This window comes from Tauraco erythrolophus, chromosome 3, assembly GCF_009769465.1.
Source record: "Tauraco erythrolophus isolate bTauEry1 chromosome 3, bTauEry1.pri, whole genome shotgun sequence".
In the NCBI taxonomy this organism is placed as follows: Eukaryota; Metazoa; Chordata; class Aves; order Musophagiformes; family Musophagidae; genus Tauraco; species Tauraco erythrolophus.
This window is the reverse complement of record NC_141467.1, coordinates 87,637,141-87,659,453: the sequence shown is the minus strand read 5'-3', so window position 1 is coordinate 87,659,453 and position 22,313 is coordinate 87,637,141. Positions and strand designations below refer to the sequence as shown.

The 22,313-nt window shown below is 39.0% G+C and overlaps 1 protein-coding gene across 4 annotated transcripts in view; it reads left to right on the top strand.

The window, feature by feature from the left end:
• CSMD3 (CUB and Sushi multiple domains 3) overlaps positions 1-22,313 on the top strand; it is a 737,988-nt gene that overhangs the window by 336,323 nt on the left and 379,352 nt on the right. The window lies entirely within an intron of this gene.

Genomic DNA, 22,313 nt, shown 5'->3' with positions numbered 1-22,313 from the left:
AATGAGAATGTGGAATAAGATTGGATCCAGTATTGACCCCTGGGGTACATCAAGAGTGACTGGCCTGCAACTGGGTTTCTTACCTCACTGTACATTCATCTAGTCATATGTCATTAGTTTATCTGTAAGGATATTATGGAAAACAGTGTTGGAAACCTTACTGAAGTTCAAGACCAGCATCCACTGCTCTCCATTCATCTGCCAAGCCGGTCATCTCATTGTAGAAGGCTATCAGATTGATGAAGCATGATTTCCCCTTCATAAATCCGTGCTTACTACTTTCAGGCATCCTCCTGTCCTTAATATGTTTGGAAATGGTCTCCAGAAGGATTTGCTCCATTACCTTCCCCAAACCAAGGTGAGGATGACTGGCCTGTAGTTCCCCAGATACTCTTTCTTGCCCTTCTTGAAGATAGGAAGGAAGCTTTCATTCTTCCAGTCCTCAGGAATCACTTTCTCATCACCATGGACCTTTCAAATATGATTGAGAATGACCTCACAATGGCATTGGCCATCTCCCTCAGCACCAATGTGTACAACCCTTCAGGCTCCATGGACTTCTGTATACCCAATTTATTTAAATGTTCCCTAACCTGATCCTCCTCCAAAAAGAAAAAATCTTCCTTGCTCCAGACTTTCATTCTGATCTAAGAGGCCAGAGATTTCTGAAGGTGTCTTATCAGTGAAGACAGAAATGAAGAACATATTCATTACATTGGCCTTTTCTGCGCCCTTTGTCACCATGCAACATGCACCATTTAGTAGACAGACCCTGTTTTCTGTGATCTGCCTTCTGCTGCTGACATACCTGTAGAAGGCCTTCTTGTTCCATTCAGGTCCTTTGCCAGTCTTAAGCCCAGATGGGCTTTGGCTTTCCTAGAAACATCCCTGCATGCTCAGAGGACTGTCCCTATAATCCTTGGTGTCCTGACCCTGACTCCATCTCTCTTACGCTTCCATTTTATGTTTTTGTCAGGTGCTCCTTGTTCATTCATGCAGGCTTACTAGTGCTTGTTTTTCTATTCATTGGGATGAACCATTATTGAACTTGGAAGTAGCAATCCTTGAAAATCAATCAGGTCTCTGGACTGTTCTCTTCAGAAGCGTCTGCGTGTGATTATTCAAAAGAGAAACCTGAACAAAGTCTGTTCTCCTGTCAGGATTGTGTTCCTGCCTTTTGCCTTGCCTTCCTCCTTTCAGGAGAATGTTCTGGAGTGGGTGAAATTTCCTGTCAAGATCAGTACCTGCTCATGTGAGCTTCTCCAACAGTATCTGATGGAGGAAGCTCATGGACAGTTTTCCCACTTCTAGATTATCTCAGCATGATTTCCATCCATTTTTTGATACACACCAAGCAAGTGATTTTTACCACCTTTTCCTCCATGGCTACTCTGGAACCAAGTAAAGATTTATTGATCAAAAATAGCAAAACTATCGTTCCAGGGATCTGCCTGAAAGAACATTCAAGAAAATTGAGCCTCTCTGTGGTGCTCTAAAGGTGCACTTAAGGTGCTCTAAAAGTTCTTTACTTTGGCCTGTCCTGTGATTCTCATATTAATAATCCCTTGAGTCCATGGGAAATGTTTTTGTGAATAACTGCATAGAAATGAGAATAAGGATTTCTCAACTTGAACTCCACTTCAGTACATCTCTCACATTTAGTAAGGGAAATGATACTTGAATATCTTGTTTGATGTTGTGCAGACTCATCAACTGGGTTTTGGATAATTTTATGAAGTGCTGGTAATTTATTCTGACATTAAGTCATGAGTTATTGTAATTTTATGTTTACATTTTGCATATACCAAAAAATCTTTGTATTTTCATGGCTTAATTCCCTTCCCCTCCCCAGAAGGAGTGCATTTGTTCTACTTCTTTTGTCCTAAAAATTTAAAACTTGTTTTCCTTTCATTGTTTCTGTATCAGATCAGATGCTTGAACAATATTTCTTAGCAATAAACAGCTGAAAATACTGTTTATAACTTTTTATGGTATCACATTTTGTCTATTCTGTTTCAGACAAACTGTGTGCACAGAAAGCAGGTCACAAGTGGAATTTTACAGTTACTTGCATCTTGTTCCAGATGAGCCTTTTTCTCAGGTCCTGTTATGATCTATTCTTCATGAGATTAGTATCATAGAGTTGATTTATCTGTAGACCAACAGCTCTTCTTAAAGGGAGATAGCTGTTTGCAACCTCTGAGGTGGAAACGAGAAGCCCAGAGCAGAAGACTTATTTTATTTAGAGATCTGTGTAACAAAACCATAGGTAGAGGAAGCTAATGATTTCCGATAAGCTTAACCAAAGCAGAGATTTTTTTTTATATATGTATTTTTAAGCAACAGAAAAAAGTTTTTTTTTTCACACTGGAAGACTGATTCAGTTAATATCAACTAGATCGAAAATAGGGAAAAGCATTTTCTGTGAAAGCTACTTCAACACAAACCATGATAACTTTATATAGTTGTTTTTAAATAGAGAAAATGTCTTTAAATTTCCCTTCACTAAATACCTACATGGTCTTATCTTACCAGAGTAAACACTGGGTAGATTGATTATAGCATTTTTAGCTAAAGCTGTAAACCATCACAATTTGACATTCTAAAACATTGAATGACATTTCTTGAACTTAAAGAATTCTCACCATGAAAATATTTTCATATTGTTATAAACGTTGCAAGATTTTCTGTATTGTGTTATTTGAATGACTAAACCTCATTTTATTGCTTCCATAACTCAAATATCTACTGCTGTTTGTAGTGACACAAATTCTGCAGCTGTTCCTTGACCTTTTTCAGAAAAATCTTTGATGTTAATTTTAAAACACAGAATAAATGATATACATGATAAAATTCCAGACAGTGAGGGAAAAAAAATCTGTTGTCTGCTATTAATATCCATATAGTAGGAAAAAAAAAACAAACAGAGAAAATGAAAGACATATGTAAAGCTGTAGATTGTACATCTGCCAATTACCTCTTTTACAGGTGGAATTAAATCATATGGTAACTCTTCATTATAGGCATTCTTAAATTATGGTACTTCAAATGCTCTAGATATCTTGCCAATATAAGAATGTTGAATTCAATTATTTCATTCTTAGCTAATACCTAAAAAAATACAAATTTACTGCACTGTATACAATAATTTTAGTTTGCTGTATCCCTCTGCTTTAGCTTAACAAAATAGATTAGCCTTGTTGCTAAGGAAGTATGAAGACTGTTTCTAGCACTGTTTCAAAGCACAATTATTTTTTTCTATACATTCACCTGCTTCCTTTTCGTTTGTTACTAGGTAAAGTTTGAAAGTTGCACAATTCTCTCAGCTTTCCTTACCATAAAGGGCTGTTGTTTGTTCGACAGTGAACGCCCTGGTTTGTTATGGCTTTTTGCCATATATAGTGTTCACAGAGCTAAAATGGACCTGTTGGGCAGTAATTGCTAGATAATTGTTATCATAGCATAATCATGCTAAAAACGATTAAGGCCAAGAGAAAGCCAAATATTGCTGAAACGCTCATTGTCAGGTCAGTACAAATGCTGTGTTTTTTTTTTTTTTGCTAGTAATGGCAAAAATTTTATTTGCTTGGCAACATTAAAACCTGGTTCATGTTGTTTGCCTAAATAGCATGTGAGATAAGAAAATTACAATTGTGACTCTTAATTTTGCCGTTTCAAAAGTATGGGCTACAAAATGATCAATTTAATTTTAACAACAGGCTAAAAAATCAGTTAAATATGAATTAGAGCTAAAGTTAACCTGAGTTCAAGTCTTATGAATTATACTTGCTGATTTTTTTGTAATCCACAGTGACAGAAACACTGTGGAAAACGTCAGTGCTAGAATGACAGCCTTTCTGACAGATCTCAGCCATATTCACACCACATATCATTCACCAACATGCATTAAGAAGGAGAAAAATAAGAAAAAGGGTTCCTTTAAAAAAAAGATCAAGCTGTTTTCCAAAACTGTAAGGAGACATTAAATATATAAGCTCATTGTTAAATTTAGATGGATCAGAAATCTAGGTCCTAGTTCTGTTAATTTTACGTGACAGGAATTTTTAAAAAAGATTCTACATGATTACATGTTATTTTTCATTTGTCACCATCATATTCCAAATTTTACATTCTGTGTATTTCAAACATAAAAGTATTCTTATTACCTGCATAAATGAATTCTTTAGAATGTAATCTTTAGCATATAGATTTAAAATTTATTCTTTACACTATAGGTTTCAAAAGTTTGCCAATATCCACATTCGTATCTTTTTATCTATTGCATTTTTAAATAATTTTGAAGTCAATAATGATCTATGTCTGAGAGCTGGTAGATAGTCAGGATTTGGTTTTGGGTTTAGTTTTTTTTTAATTACTATTTTTGTTAGTTTTTTTGTGGATGTCAAATATCTGTTAGGAAATCTATAATCCAAATTTTGTCATAATGGCAGAGCCTACTGAAAATTTATGACATCTGTTTCCAACTGCTGTAGTCCTTTACTTTCTGAGAAACTGTTGAAATAGTTCAAAATGTAAGTACTCCTCACATGATATTTTCTACAAGTCTGAAGAAGTTTACTGAGGGAATAACTTGCAACTGTTACTGAATTGATATTAAATATAGTTCCCATTTAATCACTCTATATTAAGATATTCTTAATTTTATTTTATATTCTTACATTCATTATTCCCTTCCTCCTTCCTTCTGTCATGACATTGCTGTTTTCCTCCAGCAAAAATTTCATCGTTTCATTTCTGAGTTTTTGTGCTTTTTAGGCCAAGCCAAATATAAGCAAAACAAATTCAGCAAAAAGCTGAGTGTTTGCATTTAATTTACCACAGCTGTGTTATTTTGTTAACCATGTTAAAACTGCCAGTGGAACATTTCCTATGCCTGCTGTCAAGCCTAAACCCAGTTGCCATCTATTTTTATTTACGTTGACAGCATAAATCTCAAGCAGGCTGGGTGCTTTAGCATGAACTCAAGCACTTGTTTCATGAAATCTGTTTTGGTCAGGTCTGTTGGAACAATATACACTGCAGCTCTTTTTACAAGCAAATATCTGAAACTTGGCTTTTCCTAAGCAAGTGTGAAGATGCATTTTGGGTGTTACAGTCAGTGAAATGATTAGAAAATATGACCGTATGTAAGCTCACTCTTAACTATATATTTTAATGATAATCTTCTTTTTTATCCATGCAGATTTAAAAAAGGCTGGTACTGTATTTATCAATAGGACATAATGTACTTTTATTCTAGATGAAACTAGAAAGTGTAAAAGTATTTCAGTCCTGTTCAGAACACATTCAATCTCTTTGTGGTATTAACTACACTATTCTTCCATATTGTTCATCAACATTTTGATCCAGTTAAAAAAAAATCTGAGTGATGTATATACTGCAGTTTAAAAAAAAATATTCTTAGTAATATATTTAGAGGGAGGGGAGATTGTCTCAGTAGAGTAAGAGCATAGAAGGTAATCCAGCTATTTCTAAGACAGGAAGTTGACAGGTTCAGCAATAAGGGAATACAATCAATTATTGAAAGAAAGAATTTAAAGTCAGGAGGTATGTGCTTGTGTTTTGGGCTAAATGTTGGAGAAAAAATAGTAAAATAAAAGAGATATGGAGGAAAAAAAAAAAAGTAATGCAATTACAGATGGATAAATGACTTGTCCTCCCATTCTGCAATTCTACTATAACTCCACTTTCATTATAAAAGGAGGACAGGTCCATTTTCTTAATGATTGTAGATTTTCATAGAATCATAGAATGGTTTGGGTTGGAAGGAACTTCAAAGATCATCTAGTTCTAACCCCCTGCTATGGGCAGGGACACCCTCCACTACATCAGGCTGCTCAAAGCCTCATCCAACCTGGCCTTGAACACTTCCAGGGATGGGGCATCCGCAACTTCTCTGGGCAACCTTGTCCAGTCCTTCATCACCTTCAGAGTGAAGAATTTCTTCCTTATATCTAATCTAAATCTCCCCTCTTTCGGTTTCAGTCCATTGTCCCTTGTCCTATTGCTACTTGCTCTTGCAAAAAGTGCCTCTCCAGCTTTCTTGTAGGTCCCGTTTAGGCAATGGAAGGCTGCTAGAAGACCTCCCCAGAGCCTTCTCTTCTCCAGGCTGAACAACCCCAACTCTCTCAACCTGTCTTCACAGGAGAGGTGCTCCAGCCCTCTCGTCATCTTCATGGTCCTCCTCTGGACTCATTCCAACAGGTCCATGTCCTTCCTATATTGAGGACCTCATAGCTGAATGTGGTACTCCAGGTCTCATGAGAGCAGAGTAGAGGGGCAGAATCACCTCCCTTGACCTGCCGGCCATGCTTCTTTGGATGCATCCCAGGATATGGTTGGCTTTCTGAGCTGCAAGCGCACATTTCTGGCTCATGCTGAGCTTCTGATCCACCAGCGCCTCCAAGTCCTTCCCCACAGGGTTGCTCTCAATTCATTCTCCGCCCAGCCTTGTGCTTGGGATTGCCCTGACCCATGTGCAGGACCTTGCACTTGGCCTTGTTGAACTTCATGAGGTTCTCACAGGCCCACCTCTCCAGCCTGTCAGGTCCCTCTGGATGGCATCCCTTCCCTCCAGTGTGCCATTCACACCACACAGCTTGGTGTCATCAGCAAATTTGCTGAGTGTGCACTCAATTTTATCTCACTAAACATTTTCCTGCCATTTCTGTGACTATAGGAGTGATGTTTAACACTCTGAAAATATGATCTACCCATAGGGAATGAGTGAGAGAATGTGCCTGTTGCAATAACTGCAACAGGAATAATTACTTCTGTTTCAGCCATCGGTAATTTTAGATTCCAGCCATAACCTGAATTTCAGGTATTAAATCCACCTCTGAATAAAACTTTAGATAGAATTAAAGGCTGAATCTGAGCTTTAGTTCTGTTTCACTTTATATGAGTTCCTAAAATTGGTCTAAGTTATGTCTTCCGTAAACTTTGAATGCAAACATGTTTTCTTATCTGTACTTCACACCCAAGCTAGAACTTTTAAAAAGACCCAGAGACTTTAATAGGAAGTTTCCATTTCTTGCACTGTGAGTAATTGATATGTTTCAGTCTTTTTTGTTTGATGAAGTTTTGGCACAGAGATTTGTCACTTTCCTCTATAGTCGATTTCACTTGGTTGCTTTTGTGAGTGATCTTTATAGTAAATTGTTCTGCTCAATATATACCCTTGCCTTATATTGCAAAATGGAACTGCTGGTTGTTTGTTTGCTTATTTTCTATGAAGTGAGTCCTTTAAAGGTTCGTGGTACCATTCTGTGGTGGGTTAACCTTGGCTGACTGGATGTCAGGTGCCCACCAGGCTGCTCTATCACTCCCCATCCTCAACAAGACAGGGGGGGAAAATATGATGAAAAATCTCATGTGTCAAGATAAGGACAGGGAGATCACTCACTAGTTGCTATCATTTGCAAAATGGACTCGACTTGGGAAAATTAAATTTATTGCCAATTAAATTAGAGTAAGATAATGAGAAATAAGAACAAATCTAAAACAATAGATTCCCCTCACCCCTCCCTTCTTCTCAGGCTAAACTTCATTCCTGACTTCTTTATCTTCTCTCTTCAAGCAGCACAATGAGGACAGGCAATGGGGGTTGCGGTGAGTCCATATCACTTTGTCTCTGCCGCTCGTTCTTCCTCACACTCTTCCCCTGCTCCAGCATTGGGTCCTTCCCATGGAGTGCAGTCTTTCAAGAGCAGACTGCTCCAGTGTGGGCCCCCAAAGGGTCACAGATCCTGCCAGGAGCCTGCTCCAGTGAGGGCTCTCCACGGGGTCACAATTTCCTTCAGGTCACATCCACCTGCTCTGGTGTGGGGTCTTCCATGGGCTGCAGGTGGATCTCTGCTCCACTGTGGACCTCCATGGGCTGCAGGGGGACAGCCTGCCTCTCCATGGTCTTCATGGTCTTCAAGGGAATCTCTGCTCCCGCACCTGGAGCACTTCCTCCCTCTCCTTCTTTACTGACCTTGGTGTCTCTATAGTTGTTTTGCTCACATATTGTCAGTCCTCTCCCTCAGCTGCTGTTGCGCAACATTTTTTTCCCTTTGTTAAACATGTTATCACAGAGGGACTGCCAACGTCGCTGATTTGCTCAGCTTTGGCTAGTGGTGGGTCTGTCTTGAAGCCACTTGGGACTGATGTCCAACATGGGGGCAGCTCCTGATCAATTATCACAGAAGCCACCCCTGCTATCCCTTCCTGCTACCAAAACCTTGTCACATAAACCCAATGCACATTTACAATGCAAACAGAAGGTGATGCTTGCAGGAACATTCAGTGAAACTTATGTCACTAATATTACTCCTGTGTTTCTGTTCCCTTCAGGATGTGTAACTGCTCATCAGGTTAGGCTGACATCAATTAGTGACTTCTCTTTTCTTTGGAACACTCTGCTTACCCTCAGTGGGATGAAAAAGGGCAGTCTTCTACGCTGCATACAAGGAGATCCCTTTTGGCTAACCGCTAAATGGAAGAACAGAAACAGAGGCAAATTAATTAGGAGTCCTCAGCCCCTTCCTATGTTTGCAGTCATCTTGCTATTTAAGAACAATGATTTTACTATTTTCCAACTCCGACAGTGAGCTTAGTTTTATGAGGGAAAGATGACCATGATTTTTTTCACTGTTGTTTTATAGATCAGTTGATTTTTTCCTGCTTATACCTATAACTATTTGTTTATAATGGTCTTGGCAAGTCATACTGTTTTAGACTATCTGGAACATCGTCTTCCCGTATGTGGAAGTAAAAAAAAAGTCTTCAGGGTAAGAAGGCACAAAAAGTTCCAGGGTTTTCCTAACATATCTGCTTGCAATATAGTGAAATGGACTGATGTGTTTTACTACAAAAATAGCTTTTGAAAAAGTAGAAAACGGAACTAATGAAATATTATGTATTTAAAGTTAATTTAAATACAATGTTTTAATTTTACTTTTATTTTCTTTAAAAATATTCTTAGATTTGAGTCTTACTCTAATGTACTTTTGCTACTAACTGCTGTATGATCTTTTAGTTTCAGGTCTTTTTATTTGTTATTTACTGGTATGACATTAATGAAATATATTTCACCTCCTTCATAACATAAGAAACTTAACTAAATTGCTATAAAAACCTTTTAACCTTAAGATTGATGTTATCAAAGAGACAACATTAAGAGCTCACATATCACTTAAAATCAGTGAGGAAATTAATTCCAAATACAAGAAATCTTCTTGAAAAAAAAAATTCCTATTAATGGAAAGTAGAAACCCCTCTATTAGGAGAAAGAAAAAGACTAGAATGTTGTAGTTCTTACTGCAGTTCAAACTTATGCTCATATGGGAGTGACATTCATCCATAATTTTCTCAAAGGAAAATTATGATGACGGATGAGGAGCCAACTGAGAGCTTATGGGTCAGGATTATGTGTGGTGCCATCGACACGCTGGAAGGGAGGGATGCCATCCAGAGGGACCTCGACAGGCTGGAGAGGTGGGCCCGTGTCAACCTCATGAAGTTCAACCAGGCCAAATGCAAGGTCCTACATCTGGGTCGTGGCAATCCCAGGCACAAATACAGACTGGGTGGTGAATGGATCGAGAGCAGCCCTGAGGAGAAGGACTTGGGAGTACTGGTGGACGAGAAGCTCAATATGAGCCGGCAATGTGCTCTTGTGGCCCAGAAGGCCAACCACATCCTGGGCTGCATCAAGAGGAGCGTGGCCAGCAGGTCGAGAGAGGTGATCCTTCCCCTCTACTCTGCCTTCATGAGACCTCACCTGGAGTACTGCATCCAGTTCTGGAGTCCCCAACATAAGAAGGACATGGACCAGTTGGAGAGGGTCCAGAGGAGGGCCACGAAGATGATAAGAGGGCTGGTGTTTTCTGGCTGCTACATGGGCTACTACAATAGAAAGCACCTGTGCCTCGTCAGGACAGGTGCTGTGAGTCACGTTGGTCAGCCGGAGACCACGTGACTCATGGATGGTTAAAGGCGGGGTACTCCCAAGAGGGAGTGGGGCAGTTCCCTCTTGGAGACTGGAGTGGTAGGAGTCCCTGGAGAGCAGTGTCTTGAAGCTCTCTGTTAGAAGCCTTTGATTGTGGTATAGACCTTTGGAGCGAAATAAGACCTTCTGATATATGAGGGGAATCACAACAACCTTCTGGGTTGTGATTCCTGAAGAACGTGAGACCAGCGGTCTGTGACAGGCTGGAGCACCTTTCCTATGAGGACAGTCTGAAAGAGTTGGGGCTGTTCAGCCTGGAGAAGAGGAGGCTCCGGGGTGACCTTATAGCAGTCTTCCAGTACCTCAAGAGGGCCTACAAGAAAGATGGGGAGAGGCTGTTCAGGAGGGCCTGTTGTGATAGGACAAGGGGTAATGGTTTTAAAATAGAGGGAGGTAGATTCAGGTTGGATATTAGGAAAAAATTTTTTACCATGAGATTTGTAGAACACTGGAACAGGTTGCCCAGAGAGGTGGTGGATGCTCCATCCCTGGAAACGTTCAAGGCCAGGTTGGACGAGGCCCTGAGCAACCTGATCTAGTTGGAGATATCCCTGTTTGTTGCAGGGGGGTTGGACTAGATGACCTTTGAAGGTCCCTTCCAGCCCTAACCATTCTATGATTAAAGGGAGGGCAGGGACATGGGACATAGTAGTGAAGGTCTGCTACAGACCACCTGATCAGGAGGAGCGAGTGGATGAGGCCCTCTACAGACAGATAGGAGTAGCCTCACATTCACAAGCCCTGGTCCTCATGGGGGACTTCAACCACCCCGATATCTGTTGGAGGGACAACACAGCATGGCATAGGCAATCCAGGAGGTTCCTGGAATACATTGATGATAACTTCCTTCTCCGAGTGGTAGAGGAACCAATGAAGAGATGTGCTTTGCTGGACCTTGTTCTCACCAACAAAGAAGGACTGGTGGGGAATGTGACGCTCAAGGATAGCCTTGGCTGCAGTGACCATGAAATGGTGGAGTTCAAGATTCTTACGGAGGCAAGAAGAGTGCTCAGCAAGCTCACTACCTTGATTTTCAGGAATGCAGACTTTGGCCTCTTCAGGGATCTCCTTGGTAGAGTACAATGAGATGAAGTCCTGGAGGGAAGAGGCACCCAAGAAAGCTGGATAATATTCAAGGATCACCTCCTCCAAGCTGAGGAGCGGTGCATCCCAACAAAGCGAAAGTCAGGTAGGAACACCAGAAGGCCTGCATGGATGAACAAGGAGCTCCTGGACCAACTCGGACACAAAAAGAAGGCCTGCAGAGGGTGGAAGCAAGGACAGGTAGCCTGGGAAGAATACAGAGCGATTGTCCAAACAACCAGAGATCAGGTTAGGAGAGCTAAAGCCCTGATAGAGTTAAATCTGGCTAGGGACATCAAGGGCAATAAGAAAAACTTCTATAGATATGTCAGTGATAAAAAAAGATCTAGGGAAAATGTAGGTCCTGCACATGGTTTGGGGCAATCCCAAGCACAAGTACAGGCTGGGCAGAGAATGGATTGAGAGCAGCACGGAGGAAAATGACTTGGGAGTGCTGGTGGATGAGAAGCTCAACATGAGCCAGCAATCTGCGCCTGCAGCCCAGAAAGCCAACCATGTCCTGGGCTGCAACCAAAGAAGCATGGCCAGCAGGTCAAGGGAGGTGATTCTGCCCTTCTACTCTGCTCTTGTGAGACCCCACCTGGAATACTGTGTTCAGCTCTGGAGTCCCCAACACAAGAAGGACATGGAGCTGCTGGAGCGAGTCCAGAGGAGGGCCATAAAGATGATCTGAGGGCTGGAGCACCTCTGCTATGAAGACAGGCTGAGCGAGTAGGGGCTGTTCAGCCTGGAGAAGAGAAGGCTCCAAGGTGATCTTATAGCAGCCTTCGAGTACTTAAAGGGAGTATACAGGAACTTTTTACAAGGGCGTGTAGTGATAGGACAAGGGGCAATGGATTTAAACTGAAAGAGGGTAGATTTAGAATAGATATAAGGAAGAAATTCTTCACTCTGAGGGTAGTGAGGCACTGGAACAGGTTGCCCAGAGAAGTTGTGGCTGCCCCATCCCTGGAAGCGTTCAAGGCCAGGGTGGATGAGGCTTTGAGCAACCTGATCTAGTGGAAGGTGTCCCTGCCCATGGCAGGGGGGTTGGAACTAGATGATCTTTGAGGTCCCTTCCAACCCTAACCATTCTATGATTCTATGAATATCTTACAGGAGACAATTGCAAAGGCCTTCATAAAGTCCAAGTAGATGCTATCCACTGCTCTCTTCTCATCTACCAGTCTAGTAATTTCATCATAGCAGTTTATCAAAGTTGGTCAAGCATGACTTCCCCTTGGTGAAGCTGTGCTGACTACTCCTTTTGGTTTTCTTGTACTTTATGTTCCTGGAAATGGTTTCCAGGATTAGATGCTCCATGGTAGCACTAATGTTAAATAAAATTATATCTCAGTATAAATAATTTGAATAAAATTATACCTAATTTCATAATAAATGATGGATTCAATATATTTTCCTGAAACTATTATTCTGTAATTAAATATGTAATAACACAATTATTTTGACGGAGGGGCCCGTGATTCTATGGAAAATTATGGAAGTAAAGCCTATCAATCAGACAGCAGCCTTTCATTAGCTTATACCATCAGATATAAATGCACATCATTTACTTACTGGGAAGTAGTCAGACATCCTCAGCACAAAAGCGATTAAGCATCTTGAGGGCATATGAGGACACATACATATAAAAAAGATGTATTTTGTTCCCCTTGCCTATTTTCACTTCTACCAGTGAAGAAAGTAACCAAAGAATTCCTTCTGATTGATGAGCAAAGGGTGGGCATGACATTATCAGCAGTCTGTTTTGTCTGTTGTATTTTTTTTCTAGAGCTAACAATGAAAATTGATGAAAGTAGATATCTTGTGGATGTGTTTCAGTGAGGTGGATTTCTTACTGTTGCTAGTACGTTGGATCATTCACACCATGTGTTTTGTTTTTTTTTTTTGGCAAGATAATGTTTCCAGAAATAAATTTATTTGTAGATAAATAATAGGTGTTCTGGCACTGGAGAGGTGACCAGAAATTCAAGCCCAACCTTTCCCTCTCTTTTTGTCTTCTAGTTACAAATGCCATTCCCACATCACGTTACAGTTAGTTACTAACCAATTGTTTCTGTCAGTGTCTAGGTCAAAATTTTTATCTTTTGTTCTAGTAGCTTAATAAAAATGAGTGAAATTAACTCTATTTTATGCACAACCACTAATAATTTTTAGAGGTATAGTGAGACAGCATTTTCAAAGGTTAAGGTATTTGATGTGAGAATATGTGGCAAAATCTAATCTGAAATAATTGCTTCGGGGTAAAAACCTCCAAACCCACAACACAATATTCAGTTTCACAAGAAAAAATTATACAATAATTTCTATTGTTTGGAACATGATAAACACAAGGACTTAAGTAAAAGACAATGTATTTGCTTAATGATTTGTTTGCACTCCTTTATTGTCCTTTGTGGATGCTATATTGAGAGTTGAATTAAATTGTGTAATTATTATTTATTTTTGTTTCTTTGTAGAAAGCCTTATTTACAAGACAATTTCTTTTTTATAGAATACTTTTTATTTGGGCTACATAGTTTGATTAAATGTTAAGACTGTATTCCTCTGATTAATCAGTCTCAGAAACTCTTATTGTCAATGCAAGCTGACACATTATAAGTCATACTTCTATGCAAACAGAAAACAATAACATGGAAAATAAAAGTGTAATCTCTTCATGCAGTTATTTTAATGTACTATCCTTCCATTTTAAAACTTTCCAATAGTATTTTTTCTTAGGATAGAGAAGGACTATACATTTGTTTTCAATTATTGTGTCCCCAAATAACTGACTACAGAATCAGCCTCTATGGAAAATTGACATTTACCATTAGTACTGGAGTTAAAAAAAAACCAAACCTGAACAAAAGAAAAACTCTTTTTAAAGAACTGCATGAAAGAAATTACCTGTGTGTACATGACACGTACCAACAACTCTGCAAAGCAGAATTCATCTGCTAATTTTAGGACTGATGTTACTGGCAACCAATGACATATAATACTCTGGGATAATCCCATGTGGTCTTCAGCTGCCTTGCCAAAAGAGCACAGTTCTCCTGAACTGTCAGGATTATACGGATCTTTTGGCTGCTTTACAGCATCTCAGATAGTACTACTTAAATATATTTAAGTACATTTTATGTGATGTCTACAATGTAGACATCCATATATAAATGCTTAGTCTCACTTTACACTCAAGGAAGAGAAATAGGTACTTCTAAACTCTAGTTGATCTAGTGTGTGTTATCTACCGTTTGATGAAATTGATTACACTCCAGACATGTTTTTTCACTGGTTATGTAGAAGCCTACATCAAATATAGATGTTTACTTTGTAGATGTCTGTGGTTAAGTATGATGAATCCTATTGCCAACAAATGGACTCAACAATATAGAAGAAACTTTTCAGTTCAGCTAGTAATTGTCTCCAACAATTGTCTTACAACTTTGTGTGTCACCTGCTTTTTTTTCTCTAATGTTCCATAAATCTCCAAGTTTTCTCTATCGTTTTCTTCCCCCTCTCTCCCTTTTCTCATACCCTCTGTTACTCAAAGACAGAAATAAATTTGAAATGTCAAAAGTGCTTATTATTTAGGCTGTTTCATTTTGGGTTGTGTTTTGTTCATGTAATAGGTAGCTATTAAAGAGCCGATTAAACTACTGTTATTCTACACAGCTGTAAGCAGTTCTTGGATATTTCTAATAGCTGATTTATATGGAATGTGCAACAAAATAGTATGTAATATACTGCATTCTTGACAGGATATTTTAATTCAAATTTGTTCCTTACTATTAACATTATCTAAGATATAGCTTATTTAAGCTATATATTTGCTTAATTTTTAATTACTCTTCTGAGGATAACAGATTCATAGCATCTTTATAAACTTTGTCATCATTATTTTACTAGTAAAATGTCAAATTTTACAGAGCGAAAACATTACTATATGTCTGAAAATATTTTTAGAGTTACATTTGCATTGGAAGCTTTAGGATAACAGATGCACATATGGAAATATATACAACTTCAAATCTTTACACTTCTTCAAAAGCGGTTCTGAAGCACATATACTTGCTTCTGTTGCACACCATTCTGCTTTGTATGTTTTGAAATTTTGAAAAAAAGAGTACTTCACCTGGAACACTACTTTCCTTGAAAATCGTTGGGGAGCTAGTTCCATCAGGAACTAGACACACAGTCGTATTGAACAGTTGTCTGGAAAGATTGCTGTCTGGAACCATCCTCCCAAGTATGTTCTCTCTCTGAAGAGCTGTAGGAAGTTCTCAAGTTATCCATTAACTTTTCAGTAAAATCTTCTCCTGTGTTACTTCTGAGCTGGATAACAGGCTCAGTTTTGCCAAAGGAGAGGATTCCAAAGGATATATTCCAAGGCACAGAAAGGAGGTATGTCTACTGAAATTTGTTAGAAATTAAATCTCTACTTTAATTTCTTCCCTTAGAAAAGTGCTTTCAAAATTCTTGGAGACCAAAATACACCATCAAAATTTTCACAAAGTTATTTTTGAAATAGGACTTTTTTTTCTGTAGAACTTAGATAATAATTATTAGTATTATGGTCTTTTTTATTTATTTGGTTCTATATTTATAAATTTAATTCAGCAATTATAAGTTGTTTATTTCTTCTGGGTTTGTAAATAGCAAAAGCATACCAGGATGTAGAAAAACTATTGCCTTTCTTTTAGCTACTTTTGTGAGTAAGGATAGCACAGCTCAATATGTCTTATTTTAAATAAATTTGTTCTTTATATATATGTATATATATGGAAGAAGAGGAAAGAAAAGGTTCCTTTTTCCTGACAGTAGTGTCTAGGGACGTGTTTAATAATATCCTCTGAAACAAAATTCAAAATATGATTAGTCTGTATCAGGATAGTTATAGTAATCTACTACCCGCTGGATACATCACGAAAGCTACTATAAAGGTACAAAATTTTAGGGACTACTGCATAGCTGTTCCTGAAAAAGAAGAGAATAGTAATTATTATATTGCTTAATTTTAGTAAAGATATTCTTCTCAGTTTTGAAGCCATATAGACACATATCTCATATCATTAGTTTACTTATAATGTGTGAAATGATAGATCATAACTATGGTGTTAAACTGTCTCAGTTGCAATTCTGCATCTTTGAAATTTCCCTCTTGTGCCTGCCTTTCACTACCTACTTCTGATGGTATCATCCTCTTATCCAGTATCTTAGTTCAGGCAAATAATTAGTGAAATATTTCTGTTCATAGTATTGTTCCCTCAAAATATACATGACCATATGAAAATATTTTGTGATCTCTTTGTGCTTTTTTTTTTTCCAATTTAAATGAGATTGTGGGGCAGAGCATGAATACAATTTAAACATATCACTGTTTATATGGATGAATAAAAGCAATGGATCATATCTCATTTATATTAATGATGCTTTTATCTTGTTCTGGACAACTGGAAAAAAGATTTTGCTTGAATTTACAGATCAAGAATACCTATCCCTGTGCTTCTGATTATTGCGCATCGACTAACCAGATAAAGAGCAAAATTTAGTAATGCTAATCTGGTTTAAAAAATATGTATAATATAGTAATAAATCAGAACAATTTTCCCTAAAGTGTTTATTGTTCGGGAAAATAGGTTCGGGAACATCTGAGGAACTTGAAAGTGCACAAGTCCATGGGACCTGATGAGATCCAGTGGCTTGGTGGCCTTTTATGATGGGGTGACAGCATCGGTGGACAAGGGTCGACCAATGGATATCATCTACCTGGACTTGTGCAAAGCTTTTGACACTGTCCCGCACGACATTCTTCTCTCTAAACTAGAGAGGCATGGGTTTGATGGATGGACCACTCGGTGGATAAGGAATTGGCTCAATGGCTGCACTCAGAGGTGGTCAACGGCTCGATGTCCAAGTGGAGACCGGTCACGAGTGGCATCCCTCAGGGGTCCGTGTTGGGCCTGGCCCTCTTCAACATCTTTGTCGGTGACGTGGACAGTGGCATGGAGTGCACCCTCAGCAAGTTCGCCGATGACACCAAGCCGTGTGGTGCCGTCGACACGCTGGAAGGGAGGGATGCCATCCAGAGGGACCTCGACAAGCTGGAGAGGTGGGCCCGTGCCAACCTCATGAAGTTCAACCAGGCCAAGTGCAAGGTCCTACATCTGGGTCGTGGCAATCCCAGGCACAAATACAGACTGGGCGGAGAATGGGTCGAGAGCAGCCCTGAGGAGAAGGACTTGGGAGTACTGGTGGACGAGAAGCTCAATATGAGCCGGCAATGTGCTCTTGCAGCCCAGAAAGCCAACCGCATCTTGGGCTGCATCAAGAGGAGCGTGGCCAGCAGGTCGAGAGAGGTGATTCTCCCCCTCTACTCTGCCCTCGTGAGATCTCACCTGGAGTACTGCGTCCAGTTCTGGAGTCCCCAACATAAGAAGGACATGGACCAGTTGGAGAGGGTCCAGAGGAGGGCCATGAAGATGATAAGAGGGCTGGAGCACCTTTCCTATGAGGACAGGCTGAAAGAGTTGGGGCTCTTCAGCCTGGAGAAGAGGAGGCTCCGGGGTGACCTGATAGCGGTCTTCCAGTACCTCAAGGGGGCCTACAAGAAAGATGGGGAGAGGCTATTCAGGAGGGCCTGTTGTGATAGGACAAGGGGTAATGGTTTTAAAATAGAGGGAGGTAGATTCAGGTTGGATATTAGGAAAAAATTTTTTACCATGAGAGTTGTAGAACACTGGAACAGGTTGCCCAGAGAGGTGGTGGATGCTCCATCCCTGGAGACATTCAAGGCCAGGTTGGACGAGGCCCTGAGCAACCTGATCTAGTTGGAGATATCCCTGTTTGTTGCAGGGGGGTTGGACTAGATGACCTTTGAAGGTCCCTTCCAGCCCTAACCATTCTATGATTCTATGATTCTTACAAACAACAGCAGACTAATTACTTTGAGGTTTCACTCTGGTGTTAAGCTGATTAACTCCACCTGTGGGCTGCCATTTACACCTTTTTGGAAAAACAAAAAAGTTATCTGAAAGTTTCCAGCAGACTCAACTTTAAATGCTGGTATCATCAAAACATCTTTTCAGTATTATAAAGGGAATAATCAATAAAATGATCACTGCCAAATCCAGTTGTCTTTGGTTCTGATCAAACTACATCTGACATTGTAAAACAAGGACTCTGAAAATACATCATGTCATTAAGAGTACTTACTTTCTTGCCATTCAGGCATATTTGCAAAGATTTCAAATACATTTTGTGTTGTACATTGTGTACTTGGCATGTCAAAGATAAATAGCAGAAGGTGAATTTCCAAAAAATATACACAGTTGTTTTTCACAGTTCCAACACATAAATACTTGTGCACTGTGTATGCAGCAAATGAGTTTAGTGCCTCTTGCATGTTGGATATCAACAACCCTGCTGTTGCTATATGTTACTCTTTAGCCATTTGTGCAAATTCCCTTAAGATTAAATGTCTTCAAGTTTCAATTGACAAGCATATTTGCCAAATAAATGACAAGTTTACTTTGCCAATGTTGTGGTTTGGGCCGCTCCGGCAACTAAACTCCACACAGCTGCTCACTCACCCTCCCCCTACCTGGGGATGAGGAAGGGAATTAAAGGAGAAAAGGAAAAGAGACCTGTGAGTTGAAATAAGAACAATTTACTACTACTTCTACTAATATATGAATGTATACATATATGTACAATGATAAATATATATAAACGAATGACGTACGGTGTAATTGCTCACCACCCCTTGACTGATGCCTGTCTCGTCCTGAACTAACGATACCAAAACAGATAAATCCCGGACGAGCGAGAGGCCCGAAAATAGAGACCGAGACTGAGAGTACTCTGATAGTCCGAAAGTGAGAGTCCCAGAAGAGCAAAAGGCCCTTCTTTCCGGCTGACCCTCACTTTTATACTGAGCATGACGTTGCATGATATGGAATACTAATTGGCCAGTTTGGGCCTCAATCCTAAATCTAAGCACAAATCATAAGGAGAGTCGTGGACCCCCCCATCCCGGCTATGCTTCCCCTTATCCTGTTGTGCTCCTGCCCACTGGCAAGAACACGGCAAGCTGAAAAGTCCTTGAGACCTCAGTGCCAACTATAAACATCAGTGCGCTGTCAGCGTTCTTCTCAGAGTAAGTCTCAGACTAAAATCAAAACACGGAGCTCTTCTGGCTGCTAAAGAGAAGAGCTAACTCTGTCCCAGCTGAAACCAGGACAGCCAAATCCAAAGTTGATATTGTAAATCAGCTCAGGTGTGATATGTTAAATGTAAGTTGAAATTAGCTGTTTATTAATAGGTTACATACAGTTGCTTGCCTACCTTTTAACGATCTCAAGTTATGGAATATTTCATTTGAACTATAACGTGTCTGGAGTAGTTATTGGTAGATGTTTCCAGCCCTCTTCCAGCAGAGGTATGCATGGTACGCAAAATGATTTACTGGCTGAAGTAACAGTATTTGACTTTTTCCTAAACATAAAATATGATCCTATTTGGTGGTTACTATTTCTGATTTTGTTTTGCTACTGGCAGTTTTTGTACAAAGTTGCAGCATTTTCTAATTTTCAGTTGATCCAGAAACTTTTAAGAAGAAATCACAGTAATAACAACCGTTAGAATAAGATTATCATGTTAATATTCCAATTTTAGCCAGTTACTATAATATTTTCTTTTTAATATATTTTTAATTGAGAAAGTTATTAATGATTCATTGCTACTTTTTGTCTTAAAAATGTGTCTTTCACAGAATATGATACATAACAGATATAGGCTAATCTATGTATCTGTGGCTTTATATGAGTACACTTTTCAAAACCTTTTCCATTATCACAGTTTTAGGTGAGTTACAAAGTGGATAAGAAATATTTTAATAAAGATTCTCTGATAAAGGTTAATTCAGAAAAAACATTTTTCTTTTTTTTTTCCAGGTACATCTATTTTGATTAAAAATAAAAAAAGCTTTCTTTATTTCAGAAAAGAATTTCAGATTGCAGAAGAATGAGAGATTACATCAGAGCAGTCAAATACCTAACCTGATAGATCACAACAGAATCATCAATAATTTGGGGATTCACCAGAAACTAGTGGAAAGATTAAAGATGAAGCCTATGATTTGAACAAAAAAAAATCAAATTTAGGTTTTTTTTCATGTTTCATGGTATTCATTAATCAATCAGATATTTTCATGGCGTTTTCTTTTTTATTTGTAAGCATTATTAAAAGATAATGAAAAAGATCTTACATTCTATGATTTCTACAACAAAATTAAGAAAATTTTTTGAACTTTAATCATATGGTTGAAAATACGTATTTTCTTTCTGGTCAGCCTGAATTACAAAAAATGTATCTTGAAACATTTGTAAAGGAACTCATATTTTCTGTAAACTCTATTCTCTCCTATACAATGAAATACACGTAGAGTGGGATATAATTGATTGTGCTAAAGAAAAGCTGTTTTGCTTTTTGACACTGCTTATAAAGAAAGACAAGTACTTCAACTACAAAAAGACAGTTGTTTTGTATCAATGTGAGGTGCTCAATTAATACAAAATATCTGGAAGGATATTAATTTTTTTAAAAAATATTACTGTTTCATTTACCAAGAAATATATGATATTAAGATTCGATTTCTTCTAGATTTCTTCTTCAGGATAAGGATATAGGTGAATGAACTAATAATGCAATTTTTCTTAACATCTTGGATTTCTTTTTTTATCAAAATAAATTTCATTTTTCTATGCTGTAGCACTTCAGTATTGATATTATTGCAAAATATATTTTACTGTTAATAAGTGAAATATACTTTAAACTTGAATTCAATACTAATATTATTTGCCCAGAAACTCCCATGTTTTATTGTGGAGCCTTTGTCCTGTTCTGATGTAACTACACATCTAATTGCACATAATTTAAATGTGAACCAAAAATGAAGATGCTTTTCTATTTTCTTTTAATAGAGAATGAAATATGTGTCAGCCTTACATCTAGTTATGGGTTTCAATTTAAATTCTTATAGCTAGACTTACAAATTTCATGGCTAGAACAACACATGTTATACAGAATATTAATTTTTATACTAAGAAGATAAAGAAGTTTTATGTGTGGTTTTGTCTGCTTTTTTCAAACAATTAGAGCAAATCAACTACTTGTGTACAGCATGTCCTCTCAGTCTGGGCTCTCTTAACTCTCTCTACTTCTCTGGGGTATCGCACACACGTTTGTATATGTGAATATGCCAAACTGACTGTTCCTCAGTGCACTTATGTTCTCATTTATACCTGTAAATAAAAGTATTTCTCCTCCCTTCCAAATAAATTGCAATCCTTGGAACATACAGAAGTTTCTCCAACTTGCCTGTACTGGCTTTTGTACATAGAAACATAGAATCATAGAATGGCATAGGCTGGAAGGGACCTTACAGATCATCTAATCCAATCTCCCTGTCATGGGCAGGGACGCCTCTCAACTAGATCAGGCTACTCAAGGCTCCGTCCAACCTGGCCTTCAACACCTCCAGGGAGGGGGCATCCACAACTTCTCTGGGCAATTTATTCCAAAGTCTTACCACCCTCGTACTGAAGAATTTCTTCCTAAGATCTAATTTAAATCTGTTCTCCTTCAACTTAAACCCATTTCTCCTTGTCCTATCTGTGGACACTCTTGTAAAAAGTCCCTCCCCAGCCTTCCTGTAGGTTCCCTTCAGGTATTGGAAGGCAGCTATTAGGTCCCCCTGAAGTCTTCTCTTTTCAAGGCTGAACAATCCCAGCTCCCGCAACCTGTCCTTGTAGCAGAGGTGCTCCAGCCCTTGGATCATCTTTGTAGCCCTCCTCTGAACACGCTCCAACAAATTTATGTCTCTCTTATGGTGGGGCCACCAGAACTGGATGTAGTATTCGAGGTGAGGTCTCACAAGAGTAGAGTAGAGGGAGAGAATCATCTCTCTTGACCTGCTGACCACGCTTCTCTTGATACATCCCAGGATGCGGTTGGCCTTCTGGGCCGCGTGAGCGCACTGCCGGCTCATGTTGAGCTTCTCATCTATAAACACCCCCAAATCCTTCTCTTCAGGGCTACTCTCAACCCACTCTGTGCCCAGTTTGTATTTGTGCCTAGGATTGGCCCGACCCAGGTGAAGGACCTTGCATTTTGACTTGTTGAAGCTCATGCAGTTAGCACTGGCCCATTT